The sequence below is a fragment of the Cetorhinus maximus genome, chromosome 13 (assembly GCF_964194155.1).
Source record: "Cetorhinus maximus chromosome 13, sCetMax3.hap1.1, whole genome shotgun sequence".
In the NCBI taxonomy this organism is placed as follows: domain Eukaryota; kingdom Metazoa; phylum Chordata; class Chondrichthyes; order Lamniformes; family Cetorhinidae; genus Cetorhinus; species Cetorhinus maximus.
The window spans coordinates 101972689-101998590 of NC_135891.1; the positions used below are offsets into that span (position 1 = coordinate 101972689).

At 47.5% G+C, this 25902-nt stretch overlaps 1 long non-coding RNA gene across 1 annotated transcript in view; it reads right to left on the minus strand.

Annotated features, from left to right (window-relative positions):
* The window catches only part of LOC144689241 (uncharacterized), a 39655-nt gene that overhangs the window by 11287 nt on the left and 2466 nt on the right, over positions 1 to 25902 (minus strand). The window contains exons 2-3 of the long non-coding RNA XR_013578605.1: positions 13428 to 13457; positions 12833 to 12950 (exon numbers count right to left, since the gene is read on the minus strand). This is a non-coding gene — a long non-coding RNA (uncharacterized LOC144689241). The remainder of the gene's footprint in view (positions 1 to 12832; positions 12951 to 13427; positions 13458 to 25902) is intronic.

Consider the following 25902-nt stretch of genomic DNA (forward strand, 5'->3'; position numbering starts at 1 on the left):
CAACTACCCCACCTTCTCCCCATAGCTCTGCACAATCTTCCTTTTCAGATAATAATCCAATTCCCTCTTGAATGCCTCGATTGAACCTACCTCCACCACACCCTCAGGCAGTGCATTCCAGATCCTAACCACTCGCTGCCTGAAAGTTTTTCCTCAAGTCGCCGTTGCTTCTTTTGCCAATTAAGTCTGCGTCCTCTCCTTCTCGATTCTTCCACCAGTGAGACCAATTTTTCCCTATCCACTCTGTCCAGACCCCTCATGAGTTTGAGCACCTTTATCAAATCTGCTCTCAACATTCCCCAAGAAGAACAGTCCCAACTTCTTCAATCTGTCTACGTAACTGAAGTTCCTCATTCGTGGACCCATTCTCATGAGTAAATTCGTTTGAATTGGACTTTCGGGAACTGAAGAGGTGGGAAAATAATTTCTTTGGGTGGATGGAGGCGGGGGGGGGGTGGGCGAGGGTTGTTGGGCACCCCACCAGACAGGAACAGGCACTGGGGTTTTCAGGCTCTGTGAGCTAGTGGGCATATGAAATGCATCTGTCATGTTGGACCCACTTGCAATGGGATGGTCCTCACACTAACCCTGCATACCCTGCTGGGATCAGCACCGGATGGCATCACTGGGTGCAATCATAGCACAACTGTCAGGGTTCCTGCCCCTGCAGATAGAGCACCACTGAGTCCAGTCACAGAGCAGGTAAGCTAAATGCAGAAACTGCGTCAATACAAAAAACTAATTTATGTTTAACCGAAAGAAGTGAATGAAATGTGCTTCATTATAATGTTGATCTCGGTTAGAATGTACCGACTGACAGCAATATTAGTTTACTGTTTTTATGATGAAATTATGATTTGGTTTTCGAGGTCACAACTACATAATGCAAGCAAAGTTAAGCCTTTTAGGTGGATAATTTTAACCTTCAACTCTCTCTGCTTTCATCGCCAGAGACCATTAATATGTTTTGTTTTTAGTTTGGTGGGGTTTTGGGTGTGTCTGACTTTGTGTTTTGTAGACTTAAAAATGTAGTGTGATAAATTTTTTTGGCTGGGATTTTAACCACCCTCCCCCCCATTGACAATAGTTTGTAGGAAGAGTTGAATTCAGAAAATCCAAGCACCCCGCTCCAACCGGCTGTGTTCCTGGTTTTCATGATGATGAATCAAGCCACAGACAAGGCAGGCAGGGGCCTTCAGAAACTGTGGCCCGATGACATCAGCAGTCGTCCAACATAATATTAACTTGAATCCAAGTGGAGTCCCACACTGCCTGACGCCTGACAGCAGAATCACAGGAGCAGGAGCTGACTGGCCAGAAGAGGCCAGTGTAAGTTTAAGCAATTTGCTTCTGTTTGAACTCTTTGGGCAGAATTTTCCATTTTGGAGACTAAGTGCAGTGGCAGGCGGGAGAGTCGGTGTGATTCCCCTCTGGCGGCAGGGTGGATTTTCGTGCCCGCTTTTCTGCTTTTCAGCTCCTTAATTATGCATCAACTCGGAACTCATGGAATCTTATTGTGGGACGGGCAATGATTCATCCATCCCACCATTACCTCATGGGGTCAAAGGTCCTGGCGCCACATTTAAACAGCACCCACACAGACATTCACTCACTGCAAGCCAGATGTGGACTGAACGTCTGCATTACCATGGCGACCAAGTGCAACAAACCCTCGGCGCCACGGTTCAGCGAGGCTTAGCTAGGGACCTCCTCCAGGCAGTCCGGGAAAGGCAAGGGGTCCTCTTTCCGAGGGATGGGAGCAGGAGGTCCTCCCACCCGACCATGCCGGTCTGGGAGGAGGTCCGCCAGGGAGGTCAGCGCCTGTGCCACGCAAAAAAGAACCGCCCTGCAGTGCAGGAAATGAATGAATGACCTGATGGGCTCCGCCAGGGTAAGTGAAACTTCTATTCACTCCAAGGGTGTCAGACAGCCTAAGGGTTAGAGTCCACAGAGATGTCACGTGCTACCAGGTGCTTGCAGAGTCAGAGTCCGATGATAAGCCTCTGCAATTGGCCCTGAGAGAAGTGTTGGAGATGCAAAGACAGGCAGAGGAACATCAGACAGAGTTGTCAGAGTTGCCATCACCAGACTGGAATGAAGGATGGAAGAGTCCTGATGTCATAGCTCCGGCATGTAAGCGTATCGAAGTCTCCCTGGGAAGGAAGGTCCAACAGTTTTTACCGGATTTATGTTCGGCCCTGCACACCATCGCTTTAGCCAGGGGTATGTTCCAGCAGTGACCAGGCGAGACAGGGACGGGGCACCTCGGCCTCCTTCCAGGTGCCCCTTCTCCTTAAGGAGTCAGGGAGAGGCCCTCAGGCACCAAAAGGGAGGACAACCTGTGGACATCCGCCCAGATACTTTAAGGGTATCAAGCTGCATCAAATCCCCTCTGCCTGTGACCCCATCAAGTCCAACAGGCCAGGACAAGGAGGGTGCCCCTGGCCCAGAGCAGGAGACCCTTAGCAGGCCAGGGCCCTCAAGGGATCAGGCCCCCAGGAGAAGCCCGCCAAGGCCATCTCAGGCAACAGGGCATAGCAGTCAGCAGGCTGCCTCCACTTCTGCTGCAGATGTCAGGACTGCACCTAGATGTTAGAGTTAGGAAAATTAGGAAGTTTAGAATGCACAATGGTGGCAATAGTGTTCATTCACTGGACATAATCTGCATTATTGTAAACATATATTTCGCATTTATCCCTCTCCAAGTCTCAGGAATTGAATGGATAATTGATGTGATGCGATGACCCGCATTCATTCAAGTGTACAACATGAACTCCCCCAGCCCCCACAATTATCTCCCATCTTCTCGCTCATTTTCATTAAGCCTAACTCAATCTCATCAGAGTGAATCACCTTTATTTCCACATCAGCGACATGGACAAAGGCATTTCCTATGTGCAGGGTGCAGCAAATAGCAACAATGTGGGACACTCTCTGCGGTGAGTATTGGACAGCCCTGCCTGAGTGTTCCAAACATCTGAAACGCATCTTTAAGAAGCCAATAGTCTGCTCTATTAAGGACATTGTGACTGAATGCGCAGCAGTGTACCTCTCCTCAGATGCACTCTGTGAATGACAAACAAGTTGCATTACCCCATATCACCGAGGAGCCAACCCTCTAAGCATCGAGTTCCCTCATATCTCTCTGGCACCTGGGAGTGACTCAAAACGTACGAGTCGTATGAGCTTTCTGGGTAGCTAGCACTAACCTGCTGCACATTCAGAGAGTGAAATCCTTTTCTATTCATGAATCTGACAGGCTGTTGCCAGGGAGCTCCCAAGGTCACATGTGTGCAGTCGACGGCACCCTGCATTTGCAGAAAACCTGAGAATCGCAGCGGGTCCCACAGCTCTGGAACCCCGGCTTGCTCCATCCATGCAGAATTGCACGCAATGGTGAGTTTTATTGAAACATATGTCACCTCCCTTATGGACTTGTGTGTCATCGATTGTGAGATACAGCAAAGGTTCCCAGTGGAGCCCTGGAAGGATCCACAGGCAAAGAAGCTCAGTGTGGCAGTAACCTTCAGAACTATCAGCATCCGATGCCCTACAAGCCCATGCAGTGTGTGTTCCTCATGGAGAACATGGCAAATATAAGCTACCACATCCCTAGATAAACAAAGGCACCTGCGGCACTGTCTTTCACTGATCTCCATGTATGAGCTGCGTCTTCCGTAGACTCTTGGTCGCGCCAAATGTCTTCATGCATTTGGCCCCTTGTCATCAGCGTCTAGGTCTTCCTGGGGCCCCGTTGGCTGTTGTTCCTCAGGGCGAGGGTCTTTCCTGGGCTGTGCCAATTGTGATGGGCCCTTTTTCTCCTCATTCTAATCAAAGCTGTCAAGAAGGCAGCATTGCCTGCAGCCTGCATTCTCCACTCCTCCTTGTATCTGTGAATAATAGAGCAAACAATGGTAGTTCCTGTGGTAGTTCCTGTGGTAGTTCCATATACAAGACAGGAATGCAGTCTCCAAACCTTGACTTTCCCTTAGTCTGCATATCGCATACCCCTTGCAGGATGATATCGTCCTGGGACAACAGGTGGCTGAACTTTCCCCTCAGATATGACTGCACATTCAAAACAAGGGTCTTAATTCGGTCAAAAAACCCAGGTCCTAGGAGCCACAGTCAGCCTTGTGTTGGCTGTCCTCCAGTGGCCTTGACAATAACTATAGATACCCAGTATTTGCACTTATATCCTGACTGCAAATATTGTGCTTTGAATGCCATGACCAGTGCACTGACAACGTGAAGCCTTGTAGGGCCCTTGCTGTCTTTGTAGAGCAGACGTGGACAAAGATTCTTGGACCCCTACATTCATTCTGACATGCCTTTGTAAGGATCAGATGCCAATTTACACCACACATGCATCACAGCAACTTCACATAATGAACTTTCCCCTGAATGCACAGCATTAGGAAAGGAGCCAAGCTCACTCATTGTGCATTAGACCCTCGAGTCCAGCACTCAGCTGAGCCAAGCTCTCCATGGTTTGAGCAGGACAGTTAGAGAGTATCCCTTCAATCGGCCAATATTGGCTGTGGTGACCTCCCCCCAAACGGCCTGAGTCTCTTCCCCAGCCGATTTTTTCTAGCTTGTTTTTTGAACGGCGTCAATGTAAGGTGAGCTTGAAAATGGCGCTGCTGTCCTTTGTCTGGGAGACCAACTTCCAACCTTCCCCATCACCCACCAAGTTCCTCCCATTCTCCTGCATCCCCACCGCCTCCTAATTCCCCTTCTTCCTATCACTAGCTAGCCTCCCCCATTACCCCTGAACCCACGATTAACCATGTGGATATTCCTGTTCTCACCCATGAACCCTTTAATGTTGATGTCCCCATGTCCTTTGTTGAACTGACCCTCCCCTTCTCATAGCCACATGCACCCTGACTTTCCTGGACTCCCCCTCCAACCCCTCACCCCCCGCCACTGCAGAGACCACCAATACCACCCCCCGATACCGACTTACAAAAAACAGATGCCTCCTCTGAAAGTGACTGTGTCAGCTGCCTCACAATACCATGACTCGAACCCCCAGGACCAAAATCTTTAGGTGACTGACCAAGCCCTGCACACCATACTGTACACAACTGTCACTGCATAGGGAGGCCTTCACTTGCCCAAGACGGGGAACAAGACATGTGTGCCATGCAAAGCCTTCTAACATGGCCCACACAGCCCCAGGACAATGTCTTCAATATGCCCCGACAGGATGGCCTCAGCCCCAAGACAGTCTCGGACTCTTCCTTGGATAGTCTTATAACCCTTGCCCCAGGACAGTCTTTCATTACCCCGCTCTGTTCCTTGATCACCCTCTAGTCCTGCTTCTGTCTCCCCTCCTCCCCGCCCGTGTTCCCCAACACCCCCCAGTCCTGCCTCTGTCTTCCCACTCCCCGCCCGTGTTCCCCAACGCCCCCAGTCCCCAGTCCTGCCTCTGTCTCCCCCTCTCCCTGGTGGTATTGCCTCCTGTGCCCAGCCTTGGCACAGCTTGTGATACAGACACTCGAAATCTCACAGCAACACTATTAAAGGTAGGCAAAATCAACATCTATGTAGCTTGAAGTCGCTAATGAACTGAAGCTCGCCAGGTGCATCCCGCTTATATACACTCGGGAAACAGGCCGCTGGCGGGGCACTTAATTTGAAAAAGGGAATGTAATTCTGCTGAGTTCGCCCTTTAATGAGCATTCATGAGATGCCAATTAATGCAAATATTGTTCCCGACAGTGGGAAACCCAACCTGCCTTTAACCTGCCATCAAAGTCAGGAGGGCGAAATTCCAGACTAATTTCCCGCCAGTGGGAAACTGACATTTTCCATCACACCAAATTTAGTGCCCCCGCCCAGCTCTCTTCCTGCCGCTGACAGGAGCGGAAAATTCCACCCCTTGTGTTCCAAGAAGAGCAGGATTGCCATTTGAGGGGTTGTTGGGCTCCACAGGCCCCGACCTACCCCGATCACATTAGAACCGCTGCCCGCACCTATCCCCGATCACCAATCACCTCCCCAGGCCTGGAAACCATTCCAGTGCATGAGCCCCTTCTTCGGCTTCCTGCTGCCAAAGATTCCTGCTCCCGCCCGCCAGTCAAGTGGAATATCAGCAGGGTGTCAGGTAGGACTCCTGGATCTTTGATTTAAATGAGGACCTGCCTGCAAAATCGGCCCGGCTGCCCCGTCCCTGAACTCTCCGGGTGTGCCACAAGCTCACAGGCATCTCGCACCATTGCCTTCTGCAGCTAAAAAAAATCGAGGCCTTCATTTATGTCTGCTAATTGTACTTTTTTTTTTGGAAAAATATACTTTATTCATAAAATATCTGGAAGAACATTCCAAACCATTTCAAAATCACCATCACAAAAGTACAATCAGGTTCAACTTTTACAACATGTATCACGAGGTGCATCAGTACAAACAATGAATATTACAATCATTTGCATACATTCATCGTGAGCTGTACAGCCCGAGGGGCTCTAAACAGTTCCCAGTCCCTCAGTGCACTGTGGCAGAAAGGTCTTAGACAGCGACCCTTCCCCATTGCGCCTTTGCGGCAGCTGCCCCAAGCTTTAGTGGGTCCCTCAGCACGTAGTCCTGGACTTTGGAATGTGCCAGTCTGCAACACTCGGTCGGGGACAGCTCTTTGCGCTGGAAGACCAACAAGTTTCAGGCAGACCAAAGAGTGTCTTTCACCGAGTTGATGATCCTCCAGCTGCAGTTGATGTTTGGAAGAGAGAAAGAAGGTAAAAAATCAAAAGCGGGACGTAAGATGGATAGCATCCCCAGGTTTGGAATAGTATGGGAGCGCTCTTCATAGTGGCAGCGCTTTATCATTCAGTGATGCCGTCATGAGATTATAGTGCACATGAATCAAACGCTGTTTAAAATAGGTCCTGTTTCATTCCTATTTGTTTCTTGTTTTGCGATCCCTACATTTACACCAGCTGAGAAGTTGGCAGAATCCGAGTGGCAGATGCATGTGGCCACATTCACTACTGGGTGTGGCCACAGAGTTTTGGGATTCTGCCAATTTATTGTAATTAAAGTCATACGTGGGTTGCAGAGAGTGGCGACATGAGTCATAATGGATGTGAACCCATCCTGTTACTTATTTTGTATTTGTTAGGTTAGAGAGAACATACTGTTGAAAGGGTACATTTATAAAACCCATCTGAGACATTTATAGCTCTCTGTTTTGTGACAAATTCTGTGAAAACCACACGAGCAAATAAACACTGAGGCAAGCTTGTTACTATTTATAGACATTAATAGGATCACAGTGGTAAAGTCTAAAGGATCTCAGCCCAGATTTGAAATAATATTGGTTTGAAATTTGCCGGCCGGGTAGATTGCCCAACCTCCACAGAAAAGGTGTGTCGCTGGCACTGACGGGCGGCCACAGGCCTTCCCTCTGAAGTTTGTGGACTGCAGCCAGTTCAGTGGCTGCTGCCAGGACTGGGATTGCAGGCCCGACCTCAAGAGCTGCCAGTCCAACCAGAGGGCCAGCTGCCTCAGGAAGTGGTGACCTTTGCTGAGGCAGGCCTGCCTTTGTGAGGGTCAGTGGCCAATTAACACCATATACATCGCAGCAACTTCACATAATGAACTGTCCCCTGAATGCACACCATTAGGAAAGGAGCCAAGCTCACTCATTGTGCATTAGACCCTCGAGCCCAGCCCTCAGCTGAGCCAAGCTCTCCATGGTTTGAGCAGGACAGTTAGAGAGTACCCCTTCAATCGGCCAATACTTGCTGTGGTGACCTCCCCCCTACACACGGCCTGAGTCTCTTCCCCAGCCGATTCTTTTCTAGCCTGTTTTTCGAACAGCGTCAATGTAAGGTGAGCTCGAAAATGGCGCTGCTGTCCTTTGTCTGGGAGACCAACTTCCAACCTCCCCCATCACCCACCAAGTTCCTCCCATTCTCCTGCATCCCCACCGCCTCCTAATTCCCCTTCTTCCTATCACTAGCCAGCCTCCCCCATTACCCCTGAACCCACGATTAACCATGTGGATATTCCTGTTCTACCCCCGAACCCTTTAATGTTGATGTCCCCATGTCCTTTGTTGAACTGACCCTCCCCTTCTTGTAGCCACATGCACCCTGACTTTCCCGGACTCCCCCTCCAACCCCTCACCCCCCGCCACTGCAGAGGCCACCAATACCACCCCCCCCATGACTTTTCAGCTACCGACTTACGGGATACAGATGCCTCCTCTGATTGTGACTGTGTCAGCTGCCTCACAATACCATGACTCGAACCCCCAGGACCAAAATCTTTAGGAGGCAGACCATGCCCTGCACACCATACTGTACACAACCATCGCTGCATGGAAAGGCCTTCACCAGCCCAAGAACAGGAACAAGACATGCAGCGTCCTCGAACATGGCCTTCACAGCCCCAGAAAGCCAAACAAAAACTCGTGGGAATGGTTTCCGGCAGTCAGGCCTGGAGGCGATTGGTGATCAGGGATAGGTGCAGGCAACGGTTCTAACGTGATCGGGGTAGGCCAGGGTCTACAAGTTTGGAAGCCAAACAACCCCTCAAATGGCAATTCTGCTCTTCTGGGAACACAAGGGGTGGAATTTTCCACTCTTCGCCCAGTGGGGAGGGGGGGAGACAGCTGTGGGGGGGGGCGGGGTGTGTAATATGGGTGGGGAGGGGGGGAGACAGAGGTAGGACTGGGGGGGCGTTGGGAAACACGGGAGGGGAGGGGGAGAACAGGGGCAGTATTGGGGTGCACATGGAACAGGGATGGGGAGTTTGGAGGCAGAGACAGCCTACAGAAGGTAGCCTCCCGGGTCCACCCACTGTGCCCACCCGACGAAGGGAAAATCCTGCTCATGGAGTCGCTTCAGATTGTGAATTATTGTTGGAGATTTTTAAAATGTTAAATTTTAAATTTAAAACAATTTTTTCCTTAGTTTTCCTTTCTGCCTCTTTTTCTCTTCCTTAATCTAATCTTTCTTTTCCTCTGTTTATTTTTTCTTTCTGTATTTGATATGGCATTGAATTCACATACTCTAGTTCACCCTATGTCTCAATCCATTTCTCAACACTTTAATCTCTTTGGTTAAGGAGATAGATGTTATGTCCTGTTGTCTGCCAAGGGGCCTGTTGTCTTAAATAAAAATAGAAAATGCTGTAAAAAACTGTGGAGGGAGAAACAGAGTGAACCTTTCCAATCCATATTAAAGGAGAATGGGATTTTCCAGTTCACATCCAGGTTTCTGCATGTGGCGGCAGCCAGTTTTACTGTTTGGAGATGAGTCCTCTTGCCAGCAGACCGGGGGTGAGTGGCGACAGGAGTTGGTATTGCTCCAGCTAGGCCTCAAAGCCCTAATTTCCTATGCTCAAAGCCATCTGTGCTAACTGTACGGGTTTATTCCAGGATCATAATCGTAAAGATGTCTTGCCATATTAAAACAAACGTGACATTAACCACTCATTTACACAGGGCAGCAAGCAATTTTCACTACATCAGAAAGCATCTCTAGTGGCTTTTACCATGTGTTATGTGATCCCTCAGCACACACAGAGCAGATGGTTACATTTTCAATGGGATGACATTAAACGCTCCCCTCAAAATGGCAATGTTCAGCTTGTATATTAGTCTTAAGGTACTTCATTTTCAGGTTTTTGTTGCCAAGTTTCATCCAATAAAGTTCCAGATGTTAAAATCATTCTCAAATTTTGCCTGGAAATTGAGTGATTTCCTATATCATAGTTTTGTGAGTTTTCAAAGATTTGCTTCAGTGCATCTCTTTCGCTTAGTGTTGGGTATTTTCTGTAATATTTCTCCAGTTTCACCGGAACATCATCAACAATAGAAAAAAATTAAATCAACGTTGAATCTCTAATTTTTTTTCTATTCATTTATGGGATGTTGGTGTCACTGGCTAGGTCAGTATTTTTTGCCCATCCCTAATTGCCCTTAAGAAGGTGGTGGTGAGCCACCTTCTTGAAAAACTGCAGTCCTTGTGATGAAGACACACCTACGATGCAGATAGGGCAGGATTTCCAGGTATTTGAGTCAGCAACAATGAAGGAGTGGTGATATATTTCCAAGTCAAGATGGTGTGTGACTTGGGAGGGAAACTTGTAGGTGATACTGTGCCCATGCGCCTGCTGCCCTTGTCCTTCCAGGTGCTCGAGATCGCAGGTTTGGGAGGTGCTGTTGAAGAAAATCTATAATGTATCAAAATCTTGCCTCAGAAGTTTGTTCACGTCAGCCTGTCAGTGAGAACTGGACACTGAAAACACGCCCTGCACTGGAATGGGTAGGCCTGAAGCCTGCATGGTCTGGGGTGGGATGCGGAGGGGGCAGCGGCAAGTTCCTGGGGCCTCATTTAAGTTAGACTGGTGAGCTGCAGATGCATTCTGGGAACTCCCACACATCTTGCCGGCAAATCAACTTTAGATTTTAGGCCGCTGCATCCCCAGCAGTAACTCCCAAACATGTTCTGGGAAGTAAGAAGATGGATCCCATGTAGGGCAAAGTGATTGGGAAGTAGGCCGGTGTTTGGGAGCGAGAGAGACAATCAGAGCGCGTTGGAGATTGGGACGGGGCTGAGGGAAAGGCAGTGTCTTCACACTGCTGTGGAGATGATACAATCACTCCTAGTCATTCCACTTGTGGAATGAGTACACTCATGTTGTGTGGCGCTACCACCATGCTAAATGGGATGGATTTCAGACAGATCTAGCAACTCAAGACTGGGCAACCATGAGGCACTGTGGGCCATCAGCAGCAGCAGAATTGTACTCAAACACAATCTGTAACCACATGGCCCGACATATGCCCCATTCTACCATTACCATCAAGCCAGGGGATCAATCCTGGTTCAATGAAGAATGCAGGAGGGCATGCCAAGTGGAGCACCAGGCATATCTAAAAATGAGGTGTCAACCTGGTGAAACTACAACACATGAGTACTTGCATGCCAAACAGCATGAGCAGCAAGGGATAGACAGAGCTAAGCGATTCCACAACCAGCGCATCAGTTCAAGCTCTGCAGTCCTGCCACATTCGGTCGTGAATGGTGGTGGACAATTAAACAACTCACCGGGGGAGGAGGCTCCACAAATATCCCCATCCTCAATAATAGGAAGCCAGGCACATCAGTGCAAAAGATAAGGCTGAAGCATTTGCAACAATCTTCAGCCAGGAGTGCTGAGTGGATGATCCATCTTGGCTTCCTCCGGAGGTCCCCATCATCACAGATGCCAGTCTTCAGCCAATTCAGTTCACCCCACGTGATATCAAGAAATGGCTGAAGGCACTGGATACTGCAGAGGCTATGGGTCCTGACAATATTCTGCAATTGTACTGAAGACCTGCACTCCAGAACTTGCCGCGCCCATAGCCAAGCTGATCCAGCACAGGTACAACACTGGCAGCTATCCAGCTAGTGGAAAATTGCCCAGGTATGTCCTGTACACAAAAAGCAGGACAAATCCAACCCGGCCAATTATCGCCCCTTCTGTCTACTCTCGATCATCAGTAAAGCGATGAAAGGGGTCATCAACAGTGCTATCAAGCGGCACTTGCTTAGCAATAACCTGCTCACTGATGCCCAGTTTGAGTTCTGGCAGAGCCACTCAGCAACTGACCTCATTACAGCCTTGGTTCAAACATGGATAAAAGAGCTGGACTCCAGAGGTGAGGTGAGAGTCATTTACCTTGACATCAAGGCTTTGGGAATCAGGGGGAAAACTCTCCACTGATTGGAGTCATACCCAGCACAAAGAAAGATGGTTGTGGTTGTTGGAGGTCAGTCATATCAGCTCCAGGACATCACTGCAGGAGTTCCTCAGGGTAGTGTCCTAGGCCCAACCATCTTCAGCTGCTTCATCAATGACCTTCCTTCCATCATAAGGTCAGAAGTGGGGATGTTCACTGATGATTGCACAACGTTCAGCATCATTCACGATTCCTCAGACACTGAAGCAGTCCCTGTCCAAATGAGCAAGACCTGAACAATGTCGAGCCTTGGGCTGACAAGTGGCAAGTAACATTCGTGCCAAACAAGTGCCAGGCAAAGACCATCCCCATCAAGAGAGAATCTAATCATCGCCCGTTGGCATTCAATGGCATTACCATCGCTGAGTTCCCCGACTATCAACATCCTGAGGTGTTAGCATTGACCAGAAACTGAACTGGACCAGCCATATAAATATTGTGGCTACAAGAGTAGGTCAGAGGCTAGGAATCTTTCAGCAAGTAACTCACCTCCTGACTTCCCATAATCCTGACCTGCCCATAATCTACAAGGCACAGGTTAGGAGTGTGATGGAATACTCTCCACTTGCCTGGATAGTGCAGCTCCAACAACACTCAAAAAGCATGACCACATCCAGGACAAAGCATTGATTGGCACCCTATCCACAAACATTCACTCCCTCCGCCATGGACGCATAGTAGCAGCAGTATGTGCCATCTACAAGATGCACTGCAGGAATTCACCAAGGCTCCTTAGGCAGCACCTTCCAAAATCATGACCGCTACCATCTAGAGGGACAAGGGCAGCAGACACATGGGAACACCACCACCTGGAAGCTCCCCTCCAAGCCACTCACCATCCTGACTTGGAAATGTATCGCTGTTCCTTCACTGTCGCTGGGTCAAAATCCTGGAACGAACTCCCTCCCTCCCTCCCGAACAGCACTGTGGCTGTATCTACACCATGCGGACTGCAGCGGTTCAAGAAGGCAGCTCACCACCACCTTCTCATGGGCAATTAGGGATTGGCAATAAATGCAAGCCTAGCCAGCGATGCCCACATCCCATGAATTAATAACGAAAAGCTTTCAGCTAAGTATTTATTAACAAATTTACCCTTTTGGTGATGTTTTCCAGTGGCCCTTTTGAGGAATGTTCATTAGGCAGCACGCAGACCACGTCCAGTTGTCGAGCAATCTAAATTAACCTGAAGCCTTGAAGGTCTTGGCATCACCTGAATGAAGTAAAAAGTGGGTGAAGATTAATGAAAAAAATAGTTGAAAATGAATAGGTGAATGAGAGAAATAAATTAGAAAGTTTTCTTAGTGGATAAGTTCAATGAAGTTGTTGCGAGTAAATAAGTAAGAAAGTTGTAACTGATTTTTCCACTTCAATTACTGTTATTTAGTTTGGTCCCATGCTGAAATGTGTTTCCAAAAGTTAGCTCACAGGAAAATGTTTGTTAAGCGACGTGGCTCATTAAAGGGCAATCAAGGCAAATTTGCAGTTTTTCTCACGTTGGAATAAATACGTTAATTTATGAAGGGAGAGCAAGAGATAAAGTTTATGCAGGGCACTGGAGATATAAGGCCAATAAAACAACGGATGCAGATATTAAACAAACTTAAGTTGGCAGAGTCAAACTCGCTCTTGATGGCATCTCTCACACTCCAGCGAATGAGCTGATAGCCAATTATTTTAATTCATTTACCAAGGGCAAAATGCTGCACTTGCTGGAAATCTGAAATATAAACACAAAAAGCTGGTTCAACTCAGCAGGGCAGGCACATTTATGAAGAAAGAAAAGCAGAGTTAACATTTCAGGTCTGTGATCTTGTGTCAGAACTGGAAAAAGTTAGCGATGTCACAGCTTTTATGCAGATACAGAGGCACAGAAAGTGGGGAGGGGAAAAGAACCTTCATATAATCTTTGGTTGTAAAGTACCCTCCTCAAGCACCTTACAACCAATGGGTTACTTTTGTAATTCGGTCACTGTAACATTCATAAATGTAGCAGTCAATTTGCACACAGCAGGTTTTCACAAACAGCAAATAAATGAAAGGCCCAGTAACCTATTTTGGAAGTTGTTGCTTGCGGCAGGAATTTTAGTCAGGATGCCAGGACTCCCTGTTTTTTTTTAAAAATGACAAGGGATCTATTGTGCCCACTTAGGCGGGCAGGTTCAACATCACATCTGAAAGATGGCATCTTTGACAATGCAGCATTCTCTCTAAGTAGTGCACTGAAATGCCAGCTTAGTTACAACATTACAACAATCCTTCAAAACAACTTCATTTAGCTGCAAAGCACTTTGGAACATTGTGAAGTTGTGAAAGGCGCTATATAATTGCAAGTCTTTGTTTTTATTTAGATTAGGCACTAAGCTCTGGAATACACTTCCTACACTTTGCCGCCTCTCAATCTTACTGGCATCCTTGAAGACACTTCTTAAAATGTACCTCTTTGACCAAGCTTTTGGTCATCTGACCTAATTCTCCTTATTTGTTTGGTGTCATACTTAGTTTTATAACACTCCTTTAAAGTGCCTTGGAATGATTAATCATGTTAAAGATAATATATAAATATAAGGTGTTGTTGTTCTTTTTGTTTGATTATGTGCTCAAGCCTGTAGTTGGCTTATAAAGCCACAACTTCTGACTGAGAAGGGATAGTGCTACGAAATGAGCTAGGTTGACACTGATTTATGTTTTTTTGGTTATCAAGTTTGCTTTGTCCTGCGAACGTGAGTTGCACCCTAGATATTAACACATTAGCTGGTGCTTGATACAATATAGGCAGAGAGATTGATTGACTGGACAAACACCGGTGGTTTATTGGAACTAAGAACAGAGCACCGACACATTGTGTGCTTTTCAATCACCCCCAGCTCTAGACTTAAAGTTACCAAAATAGCCCATGCTGTATAGCAACAGGTCAATGCAGTCATGTGGTCAATCAACTACATTCTCTTAAAGGTACATAGCACTCCACTTTACCACACACTGTTAAGTCTGTGATATTGTGGTGATGTCAACTGTTATAGAGTTGATTTTATAGGCAACTTTACTTGGTGGAAACATTGAACTTTATTTACAAGACAGCATCAGCAACTATGGGCTGAATTTTGCCGTCGGTGAGCTGGGGGCGGGGCCCACTCGCCGACATGCAAAATGACACCGGATGACGTTGGGGGGAACTCCCGATGTCATCCCACCCCATTTAAATTTTCAGGAAGGCGGGGGCGCAGCAAAATCAGCTGTCCGCCCACCGACCTGTCAATGGCCAAGTGAGGCCATTGACAGGGTAGTTAAATCAATTAAAGGCCCTGCCCGTCCAACTTTAAGGTTGGCGGGCAGGCCAGGAGCCCCGGCGGGCTTCTGAAAAAACATAAAACCTCATCCACCGGCGGGATGAGGTTTCATGTCGGTTTTAAAAAACTTTAATAAACTTTTAGTGAAATTTATTAACATGTCCCTTATCGTGTGACATTGTCACATGAGGGGGACATGTTAAGGATTTTTTCATTTTTCTATTTTTAATGTTTGAACAACTGTCAGTGATCTCCCTGAGGCAGCACTTAGCCTCAGGGAGATGTGCGCTCTTTTGTGCACATGCATGAAAGAGCGCACTCTCGCATTTGGGGAATCCCCCCCACCGGCTCGCACAGGGAACGCATAGCTCTTCCTGTCGGGCGTCACGCTGAGTGAGCCTTAATTGGCCCGCCCACTTAAAATGGCGGTGGGGCCCACTTCTCCGGTGGGGATTGGCTCCCTGCCCGCCGGAGATTGGGTCGGGCCCGCCCGCCCAGTGGGCAGAGATTTCTGGCCTATATGTGGACATCTAACTCTATAACTAAAGAAGAACTCTCCCCTAGAGGTTCCCTGCACGGCTAACCCATTGGTTTACACAGATCATGTGATCTTATAACACAGGCTTATTCTTAAAGCTACAGTCCTATGTTTATCAAAGCTATAATTACGACATTCCTCCCCCTTTAACTTTTCTGTACATTTTGTATTTACATTGATATTTATCTCATGACATTACAATATTTACACAGGTCATGAAATTACAAGCTCGGTCTTTCAGGTGGTTTCCGGATCCGTGTGAAACGTCCTAGCTCCACGACTTCCGATTCTTTGGCATTCTCAGGAACTGCATTTACATCAGGTGCCTCCATTAGGCACAGGCAGTTCAGTGTTGTCCACTCCGACAGAGACATCAGGCATGTATGTGCTTGGTTGAGCAACTTCAACAGAAACCACAGGTTCAGCCATGGTTACAGGTGGAACATCGTTTTGTTGGGGTATCTCCCTTCTTCTTAAATGATCCACACGCTTATGATGATCCGGCCTTCTACTTCTATGTGGTACGACAATGGCCCAGTCACAGAGCTTACTTTACCAGCTAACTACTTCGGTCCTCCACCGAAATTCCGTACATATACTGCTTCTCCAACAGTAAACTGTCGCTCACGACTATGCAAATCATGAGTTGCTTTTTGACTCCCTTGACTTCTCTCCACCACCCCCTCCAAATTGGGAAGTATCAGACTTAGTCTTGTTCAAAGACGGCGCCTCAACAATAACTTTGCAGGTGTTGCACCTGTCGTAGTGCCGGGGTGGGGCGGGTTTGTTCTGTAGTGAAATAGGAAACGAGTTAGTTTATTTTCCAACGATTCACCTGTTAACTTTTTCATTCCCGCCTTAAAAGTTTGTACTACTTTTTCCACCAGTCCGTTAGATGACGGATGGTATGGTGCAGTCTTCATGTGGTTGATGCCATTTAGGCTGACAAATTGCTGAAATTCAGCACTCGTAAACACAGTACCACTATGTGAGACGATTACCTCTGGCAATCCATGGGCAGCAAAGCTTTGGTGTAGTTTTTCTATAGAAGTGCCTGACATTGGCGACTTAACCTCATAAACATCTAACCACTTGGAATGAGCATCTATAATCAGTAGAAACATGGTTCCAAGGAAAGGATTGACGTAATCCATGTGCAATCTCACCCAGGGTCTACCAGGCCATTTCCATGGGTGTAATGGGGCTGCCACCGGCAACTTTTGTAGCTGTTGGCATTGCACACAGTGTTTTACCACCTTCTCAATACCGCCATCCATTCCTGGCCACCAAAGATAAGTTTGCACTATTGTCTTCATTCTGGAGGTTCCCGGATGGGCACTGTGTAACTCTACAAAGAGTGGTTCCCTTCCTTGTGAAGGAACTACTACTCGTCCACCACATAATAGAATACCACCTTCAGAATCACAGAATCACACAGTGCAGAAGAGGCCCTTCGGCCCATCGCGTCTACACCAACACGTGAGAACCACCTGACCTACCTACCTAATCCCATTTACCAGCACTTGGCCCATAGCCTTGAATGTTATGACGTGCCAAGTGCTCATCCAGGTACTTTTTAAAGGATGTGAGGCAACCCGCCTCCACCACCCTCCCAGGCAGCGCATTCTAGACCATCACCACCCTCTGGGTAAAAAAGTTTTTCCTCACATCCCCCCTAAACCTCCTGCCCCTCACCTTGAACTTTTGACCTTGACTGCTCATTTCGTGTCTTTGGTTGAAAAATGGCTTCAATTCATCAGAGACTGGTTCCTGGAACCATCCGTGTAACACTTGGCCTCTCACTTGAGACAGGACTGGATCATGACACGCCAAGTTTCTTATCTGCCTGGCACAGACTGGTGAGGAGTCTAAGAGATTCATCATTAATACGAGCTCTTGGGGAATTGGGACATAGTGGTTGTTCTCTTGCAAAGGAAGGTGATTTAGGGCATTGGCATTGGCTACAAGAATCCCTGGTCTATGCACAAAGGTGTATGTGTACGCCGCCAAAATTAGGGCCCACCTTTGTATTCGTGCAGAAGCTAAACAGACCCAAAAGTGGTTTGTGGTCTGACACTATCATGAAATGTCGCCCGTGCATGTGTTGGTGGAATTTTTTTACACTGAAAATAATCAACAGACCTTCCTTTTCGATCTGAGAATATCCTTTATCTGCTGTGGTAAGTGTCCTCCTATACATGGCCTATCGGCTTCTCTGTGCTGTCGTCCATCTCGTGCGATAGTACCTCTCCCACTCCATAGGAGGGGCGCATCACAGGTTAGCACCAATTCCTTTGTTGGGCCGTAGCGCACTAACAAATTTGAAGAGTGTAAGAGCTGTTTTACTTTCATGAAGGTTCCTTCTTGGGGTGACTCCCAAACCCAACACTGGATTATCTTTAGCAGTGAATATAGTGGGGCTAGAACCGTTGATAAATTTGGTAGAAATCTGCCATAATAATTTACCATTCCTAAAAATAATTTAAGTTCAGAGATTTTCTTAAGTGCAGGCGCCTCTCTGATTGCTTTAGCCTTTTCTTCAACAGGGTGTAACCCTTGGGCATCTACCCGGTGGCCCAAATAAATGACTTCATTTGCCTGAAAAGTGCATTTTTCCTACTTTAGGCGCGCTCCCACTTCTAAAACTCATTTCAGGACTTCCTCTAGATTAGCCTAGTGTTCCTTTTCTATAAATCCAGTTATCAGTACATCGTCCAAGCAGACCACAACTTGAGGTAGTCCGTGTAATGAGCTCTCCATCACTCTCTGAAAAATGGCACAGGCTGAAGAAACACTGTAGGGCAGGCGTGTGTATTGATATAACCCTTTGTGAGTGTTTATGGTCACAAATTCTGAGGAGGCATCATCCAGTTCCAGTTGCTGATATGTGTGACTCATGTCAAGCTTTGTATATGTTGTCCCTCCTGTTAGTTTGGCATAGAGGTCTTCAATCTTGGGAATAGGGTACCTGTCCAGTTTGGCTGCTTTGTTGACCGTTGGTTTATAATCCCCACAGATCTGGACGGTCTGGTCTGGTTTAAAGACAGGAACTGTGGGTGCTGCCCACCCTGAGAACTGAACCGCTTTTATGACACCCAGCCTCTCTAGTCGGTTCAACTCAGCATCAACCTACTCTCTCAGGGCGTATGGCACCGGTCTTGCTTTCAAGGAGCGAGGAGTTGCTTCTGGGTCCATGTAAATCTTGGCCTTAGGCCTTGGATTTTTCCAAGTTCACCCTTGAAGATGGTGTCATTTTTTTTGGCAGCTCTGGCAGTCCCCCTGCTCGCAACTGGAAGATTTCGAACCAGTTTAATTTAATCTCTTTCAACCAATCACGATCTAGATGGCTTGGTCTTTTACCTTCTACCACCATCACTGGTAGCTGTGCTGTTTGGTGTCTATAATAAACTGTTACTCGGGTGATACCTTTTACCTGGATTTCTTCGCCTGTGTACATTTTCAACTTGGCAAACGTTTGTTCCAAATTTAATTGTTGAGCACCTTTATTTAAATATCTGAAAGTGTGTTCTCCTACTGCAGTGGTAGAAGCACCCATGCCTATTCCATTTTTAAGGGTTTACCACTCACTTGCAATGTGACACTAATTGGTTCTGTCTTCCCAATTTTCATGCTGAATAAGGAATGAATGTCAGAGTTGGTTGTTTCTGGCTCTTCCTCACTAGATACTTCATTGGACTTTGTTTGTTCCTTGGAAGCCTGTTTTAAACTCGTTTGCAATGTTTCAATACGTGTCCACTTTTGTGACAAAAATAACGCTCCACCTTTTTAAATTGCCAATTGTTAGGAGTATTATTGTTTCCACATTGATAAAAATTAGTTTTCGAATTTGCTGCTAAACTGTTTCCTCTAAATTTTCGGTCAGTGGGGGCTGTTTCCCCCTTCACGGACTAGCCCTGGCTTTTTGCACCACTTCCAGCTGACCTTTCCCGCCCAACCAGGAACACGGCGCCATTTTGCGCACCTTGAATCACTTGTGAATCCCTTACAGCGCTTTCCATCGCAAGTGCTATTTCTAACGCTTTCTTAAAATCAAGATCCATTTCAGCCAGCAATCTTCAGTGAACAGCATCCTCCTGCACGCCACATACCAAACGATCCCTGAGGGTGTCATTCAGGGTTTCTCCAAAATCACAATATTCTGTTAGTTGTTTTAATTTTGCCACGTAGGGAGCAATGGTCTCCCCCTGGGGCTCGATTCCATGAATTGATCCTGAACGTCTGCATTGTGACTGAGGGCTTGGGTTAAAAATTTCGCTTAATGAGGCCTACTAGTTCACTGAAGGTCTTCGAATCTGGGGCACTTGTGACTGCGCCCTGAGGTGTTTCACATCTGCACATAAGTGATGTGCACTTGGCGAGCTGCAATTCGCTTGGGACTTCAAGGTTTGTTTGCCTGTCTTGCTTTGGGCAGCACTCACAGTCATCAGCACCAGGTTCCCAGACAGCACCACAGCAGTTTTAGGGGAACTCAAGGGCAGGTGTCTACCTACCAGACCAACCATAAGGTCGGGGTGGCTTTGTACGGCTGCAGGGCTGGGGTTTGTTTGGGGAAGGGGGAGAAGTGGCCTCAGGCAAGAGAAGAAGCTGCAGGGTGAGGACTGTACTAGGGAATGGTGGTATCCCAGTGTTTTTGTGGGGGCACAAGTCGATCTGTTCAAGTGGCCTCAAGATGATGAGGACTGAGGAGGCCGTCTCCAGAGGAGATGAGGCCAGATGGACATGTGAGGGTGTGTGTGAGAGAGTGAGTGGTGGCAGTGAGTGAGATGCCAGCGAATGTGTGATGGGCTTGAGTGTGTGAGTTTAGAATGATGAGATCGTTGCCTTACCCTGGCGGCACAGATGAGGTCATTCATCCTCTTCCTGCACTGGATGGCCAACCTCTTCTGTGCAGCATTGGCACTGATCACCAGTGCCTACCAAGCCAGAGTGGTAATGCTGCTGCCCCTCCTGCAGCCAGAACAGGGGTAGGGGATATCAATGCAGGCCTCCACAATGTCCAAAAGGCACTTGAGGGATGCGTCACTAAACCTGGGGGCTGCAGTCTTCTTGCCTTTCGGGGCCATGTCTTATTTGCAGCACTCCTGGGCTGGAAGCACTGAGAGGTGTGTGTGCGTATTTCAAATCTGACGCCCGGCATAATGAAGCGGCGAGGCGATGGTATGGCAGGCAAATCAGAGCCCACCCGCCATGGAAATGGTGTGTTTCCCGGGAATGCATAATTAATGCGGCGGGTTTGGGACAATGCAGCACGAGAAGCAGCCATTGAGGCTGACGGGTAAAATGTAATTTTCCTGCCTGCTACGGCACTTAGTGCAAATCTGGGGTGATTCCGCCCTGTAACTCCTGCCGCTGACTCGAAAGGCATCAGGGCCAGTTGCGCATACACACTCGGTGCAACTGCACCTGAGGCCCTTCCAGTCGGCGGCAGGAGTTTGGATCTATCAAAACAAGATACCAATGTCATCTCACACTGCATTGGAACCTGCAGTGTAAGCATTTCTTATGAGAATTCCAATGTTAAAATTCAAAACTTGCATCTGTGTATGTTGCCAGTAGTACTGCCAGGTAGCATTATAATGGGAGTTCCACTGTAGCATTTCACTGTAGCACTGCAGCGCATAGAAAAATCTAATTTGCCCAGCAACAATTCATCACAGTTCCCAATCTGTATGGGATTGCAATCTCAATGCGATTTTGGAGGGCTGGCTCTTTAAACTAGATCCAGTGTGTTGTGGCATGACTCTTAATCCCAAGGTCATTGTTTTAAATTCCAGATTGGGTAATGATTTTTTTTTCCTTAAATATTTAAGTCAGAATACTTTTCTATTGATTTTTATCAAATAGCTTTCTTAAACTAAATATCACAAGTAATTCTCTGCATTGGAAGTTGAGAATCTCATTTACTGAAAATTCCTGATGATATATCTTCATCATTTATTGAATCATCAGAAGCATGTATTACAGGGGGAAATGTTGCTAAATGAAAGGTGGACTAGATACAAGAACTTGCAATTGATTTAGGACTGTAACGGACCTAAACATGGGTAACTTGGACTTTATTGTTAGTCTGTATCAGGCCAACTTGTTTGTTTTAATGCATACAGCTGACATTCTGACACTGCAACTGCGCATATGCAGAAAGTGCTGCACCTGGTGTTGCGGCACAAATAAGCAATGTGCCAAATGCAGTAATACAAGCAAAATACTGCAGATGCCGGAGATCTGAAATAAAAACAGAAAGTGCTGGAAAAACTCAGCAGGTCTGGCAGCAGCGGTGGAGAGAGGAACAGAGTTAACATTTTGAGTGCGATATGAATCACATGGGGCTCGAAACCTTAGCAGCCAAATACAAAATAGATTGAATAGAAATATGCACGTACCACATTACATGCAGATTTGTGCTTTGTCATTTTGTTCCTCCCTGTTGTTACTTTTTCTGCTTTATTTTGCAGCAAAGACACCGGCTAGGATTTTATGTACATTAACAATCGCAGGGAAATCTCATTCACCAACTTGTTGCCTAACTAAATAATAAAATAAATATTTTCCTTCAAGCATTTTTCTCCCACTGGTCTGGCCCTTTCCCCCAGCCTCTTTAACAGCCGTAAGTGACTCCTGCATTCTGTCACCCTGACAGCGTGCAGCCTTTCTTGCAAAGCCAGTCTCCAGACAATCCACAAATACCATGTGTCAGCATTAGGAGGCCTGACAAAACTCCATCTAACAATCAACTGCAGGCCTGCGTCCATTAGCTGTTCCACAATTTTCTTTTTTAGCAAAAGGAGATTAAAAATCAAGCAATTATGTTTCATCATGATAAAGCCAATGGAAACCTGAACTTAATTTTGGTTCCTTAATTTTAAGATCCTCTGTAGAGAACTGCTTGGTGGGTGCATTTGCTCGCGGCACTTTGTGTCATGTGATTTTGGGAAGTAGTTCCATTTTCCAGTCGTACACTGGAAATTTGTTTCAGATCAGTGAAAAGCAAAGCTGGGTCATCAGATTGAGTACTGCATGGGCTGGGAATTGGAACATTTTCCATTTCAGACATTCAGGGATGGATTTTCATCTCCCCGTGGAGTTGCAAACCAGATTGCGAAGGGCTGAAATTAGTTGTTTTTTTTTAGCTGGAGAAACAATTTTCCTCTGCCTTCCAGATCCCACAACATTTTCATGTGGCCTTTTTGCAGCTTGGGAAGGCCTTGGCTGCAAAATGCACATGCACAGCTTCCGAGATCAGGACCACTGGAAGATTACTATGCTTCAGTTCTGCCGAAGGGCCATGAAGGCTCGAAACGTTAACTGATTTCTTCTCCGCCGATGCTGCCAGACCTGCTGAGTTTTTCCAGGTATTTCTGTTTTTGTTTTGGATTTCCAGCATCCGCAGTAGCTTTTAGCTTTTTGTTTTTATCTCTGTGTTTAATTGACTGCCACCTCTCTTCAAGAAATGCCCTCTCTGAAGAAGTACGGTTCTGATCTCCGACAGGATTTCCGACTGTCTCTTCTGCCCTGATCACCTTCATTGCTTTCCATTTCTCTCCTGGTGTTTGACAAGGTGTTTACTAAAACCCGCTTTCACAGCCATATCTCCTTTCTCAGTGACTGTCTCCGTCTCCGACTCACCCCACGTGGATTTCAACTGAAATTCCATCCCTCTTGCTTCGAACCCACCCAGGATTACAGGTATCTCCGGGACATAAAACGTTTCTCGGACTGCTGTTCCCATCGCATTCTGAGATCCACACTCAGTGCCATGCGCCGCCATATGAACACACTCGACCTCTCCCTCCAGCAGCACCGCCGCACCCTTTTTCAAAGCTGCGCGTGCCCCCAGTTTCATTTTATTCTTCGCCTCATCCGTCGCCTCAACAAGAAACTTTTTCTCTTTCTCTCAAGTGCCAAAGAACGCAAGCTCCAACAACTCATTGACACCAACACCCATCTGGGACCCTCCACCCCTGCTTGTCCCTCCGTCCTCACCCCATCTTCCAATCCCAGCCCCAGCCGCGTATTCACTATACCCCCTGACCTTCCCCTCTCCGATGCTGAACGTTCAGTGCTCAGCAAAGGACTTAGTTTCATACCCTTACGCCCTCATATCAATGAATTTCGGGCTCGGCATAATGCTGAACTCTTCTTCCGCCGTCTTCGTCTCCGTGCTCACTTCTTTGGGCAGGAGTCCTCTCCCCGTTCAACGGATCCTTTTACCCACCTCCAATATTCTCCCTCCACTTGGACCCCTCCCTTTGGATTCTTACCTTCTCTTGATCTTTTCATTGAGAACTGTCGGCGTGACATTAGCCGTCTCAATTTCTCTGCTCCTCTCACCCATTCTAATCTGTCTCTCTCTGAACTCACTGCACTCCGTTCTCTCAGGTCCAACCCCAACATTGTCATCAAACCCGCTGACAAGGGTGGTACTGTTGTTGTCTGGCGCATTGACTTCTACCTCGCGGAGGCTGAGCGTCAACTCGCAGACATTTCCTCCTACGTCTCCCTGGACCATGACCCCACCACAGAACATCAAGCCATTGTTTCCAGGACTGTCACTGACCTCATCTCCTCTGGAGATCTCCCTCCCACAGCTTCCAACTTGATAGTCGCCCAACCTCGGACGGCCCGCTTCTACCTCCTACCCAAAATCCACAATCAGAACTGTCCTGGCAGACCGATCGTGTCAGCCTGTTCCTGCCCCACGGAACTCATTTCTCGTTATCTTGACTCCCTTCTCTCTCCCCTTGTCCAGTCCCTTCCCACCTACATCCGTGATTCCTCTGACACCTTACGTCACATCAACAATTTCCAGTTCCCTGGCCCCAACCGCTTCCTCTTCACCATGGATGTCCAATCCCTCTACACCTCCATCCCCCACCAGGATGGTCTGAGGGCCCTTAGCTTCTTCCTTGAATAGAGGCCCCAACAATCCCCATCCACCACTACTCTCCTCCGTCTGGCTGAACTTGTTCTCACACTGAACAATTTCTCCTTTAACTCCTCTCACTTCCTCCAAATAAAAGGTGTGGCTATGGGTACCCGCATGGGCCCCAGCTATGCCTATCTCTTTATGGGGTATGTGGAACATTCCTTGTTCCAGTCCTACTCCGGCCCCCTCCCACAACTCTTTCTCCGGTACATCGATGATTACTTCGGTGCTGCTTCATGCTCTCGTCGGGACCTGGAAAAATTTATTAATTTTGCTTCCAATCTCCACCCCTCCATCATTTTCACATGGTCCATCTCTGACACTTCTCTTCCCTTCCTTGACCTCTCTGTCTCAATTTCTGATGATAGACTGTCCACCAATATCCATTACAAGCCTACCGACTCCCACAGCTACCTCGACTACAGCTTCTCACACCCCGCTTCCTGTAAAGACTCCATCCCATTCTCTCAGTTCCTTCGCCCCCGTCGCATCTGTTCTGATGACGCTACCTTCAAAAACAGCTCCTCTGACATGTCCTCCTTCTTCCTTAACCGAGGTTTTCCATCCACGGTGGTTGACAGGGCCCTCAACCGTGTCCGGCCCATATCCCGCGCATCCTCCCTCATGCCTTCTCCTCCTTCCCAGAAACATGATAGGGTCCCCCTTGTCCTCACTTATCACCCCACCAGCCTCCGCATTCAAAGGATCATCCTCCGCCATTTCCGCCAACTCCAGCATGATGCCACCACCAAACACATCTTCCCTTCACCCCCCCTGACGGCATTCCGTAGGGATCGTTCCCTCCGGGACACCCTGGTCCACTCCTCCATCACCCCCTACTCCTCAACCCCCACTTATGGCACCTCCCCATGCCCACGCAGAAGATGCAACACCTGCCCCTTCACTTCCTCTCTCCTCACCGTCCAAGGGCCCAAACACTCCTTTCAAGTGAAGCAGCATTTCACTTGCATTTCCCCTAACTTAGTCTACTGCATTCGTTGCTCCCAATGCGGTCTCCTCTACATTGGAGAGACCAAACGCAAACTGGGCGACCGTTTTGCGGAACACCTGCGGTCTGTCCGCAAGAAAGACCCAAACCTCCCTGTCGCTTGCCATTTTTACACTCCGCCCTGTTCTCTTGCCCACATGTCTGTCCTTGGCTTGCTGCATTGTTCCAGTGAAGCCCAACGCAAACTGGAGGAACAGCACCTCATCTTCCGACTAGGCACTTTACAGCCTTCCGGGCTGAATATTGAATTCAACAACTTTAGATCTTAAACTCCCCCTCCCCCCATCCCCACCCCGTTTCTCCCCCCCAGCCCCCTTTTTTTTCAATAATTTATATAGATTCTTCTTTCCCCACCTATTTCCATTATGTTTAAATCTAAAACTA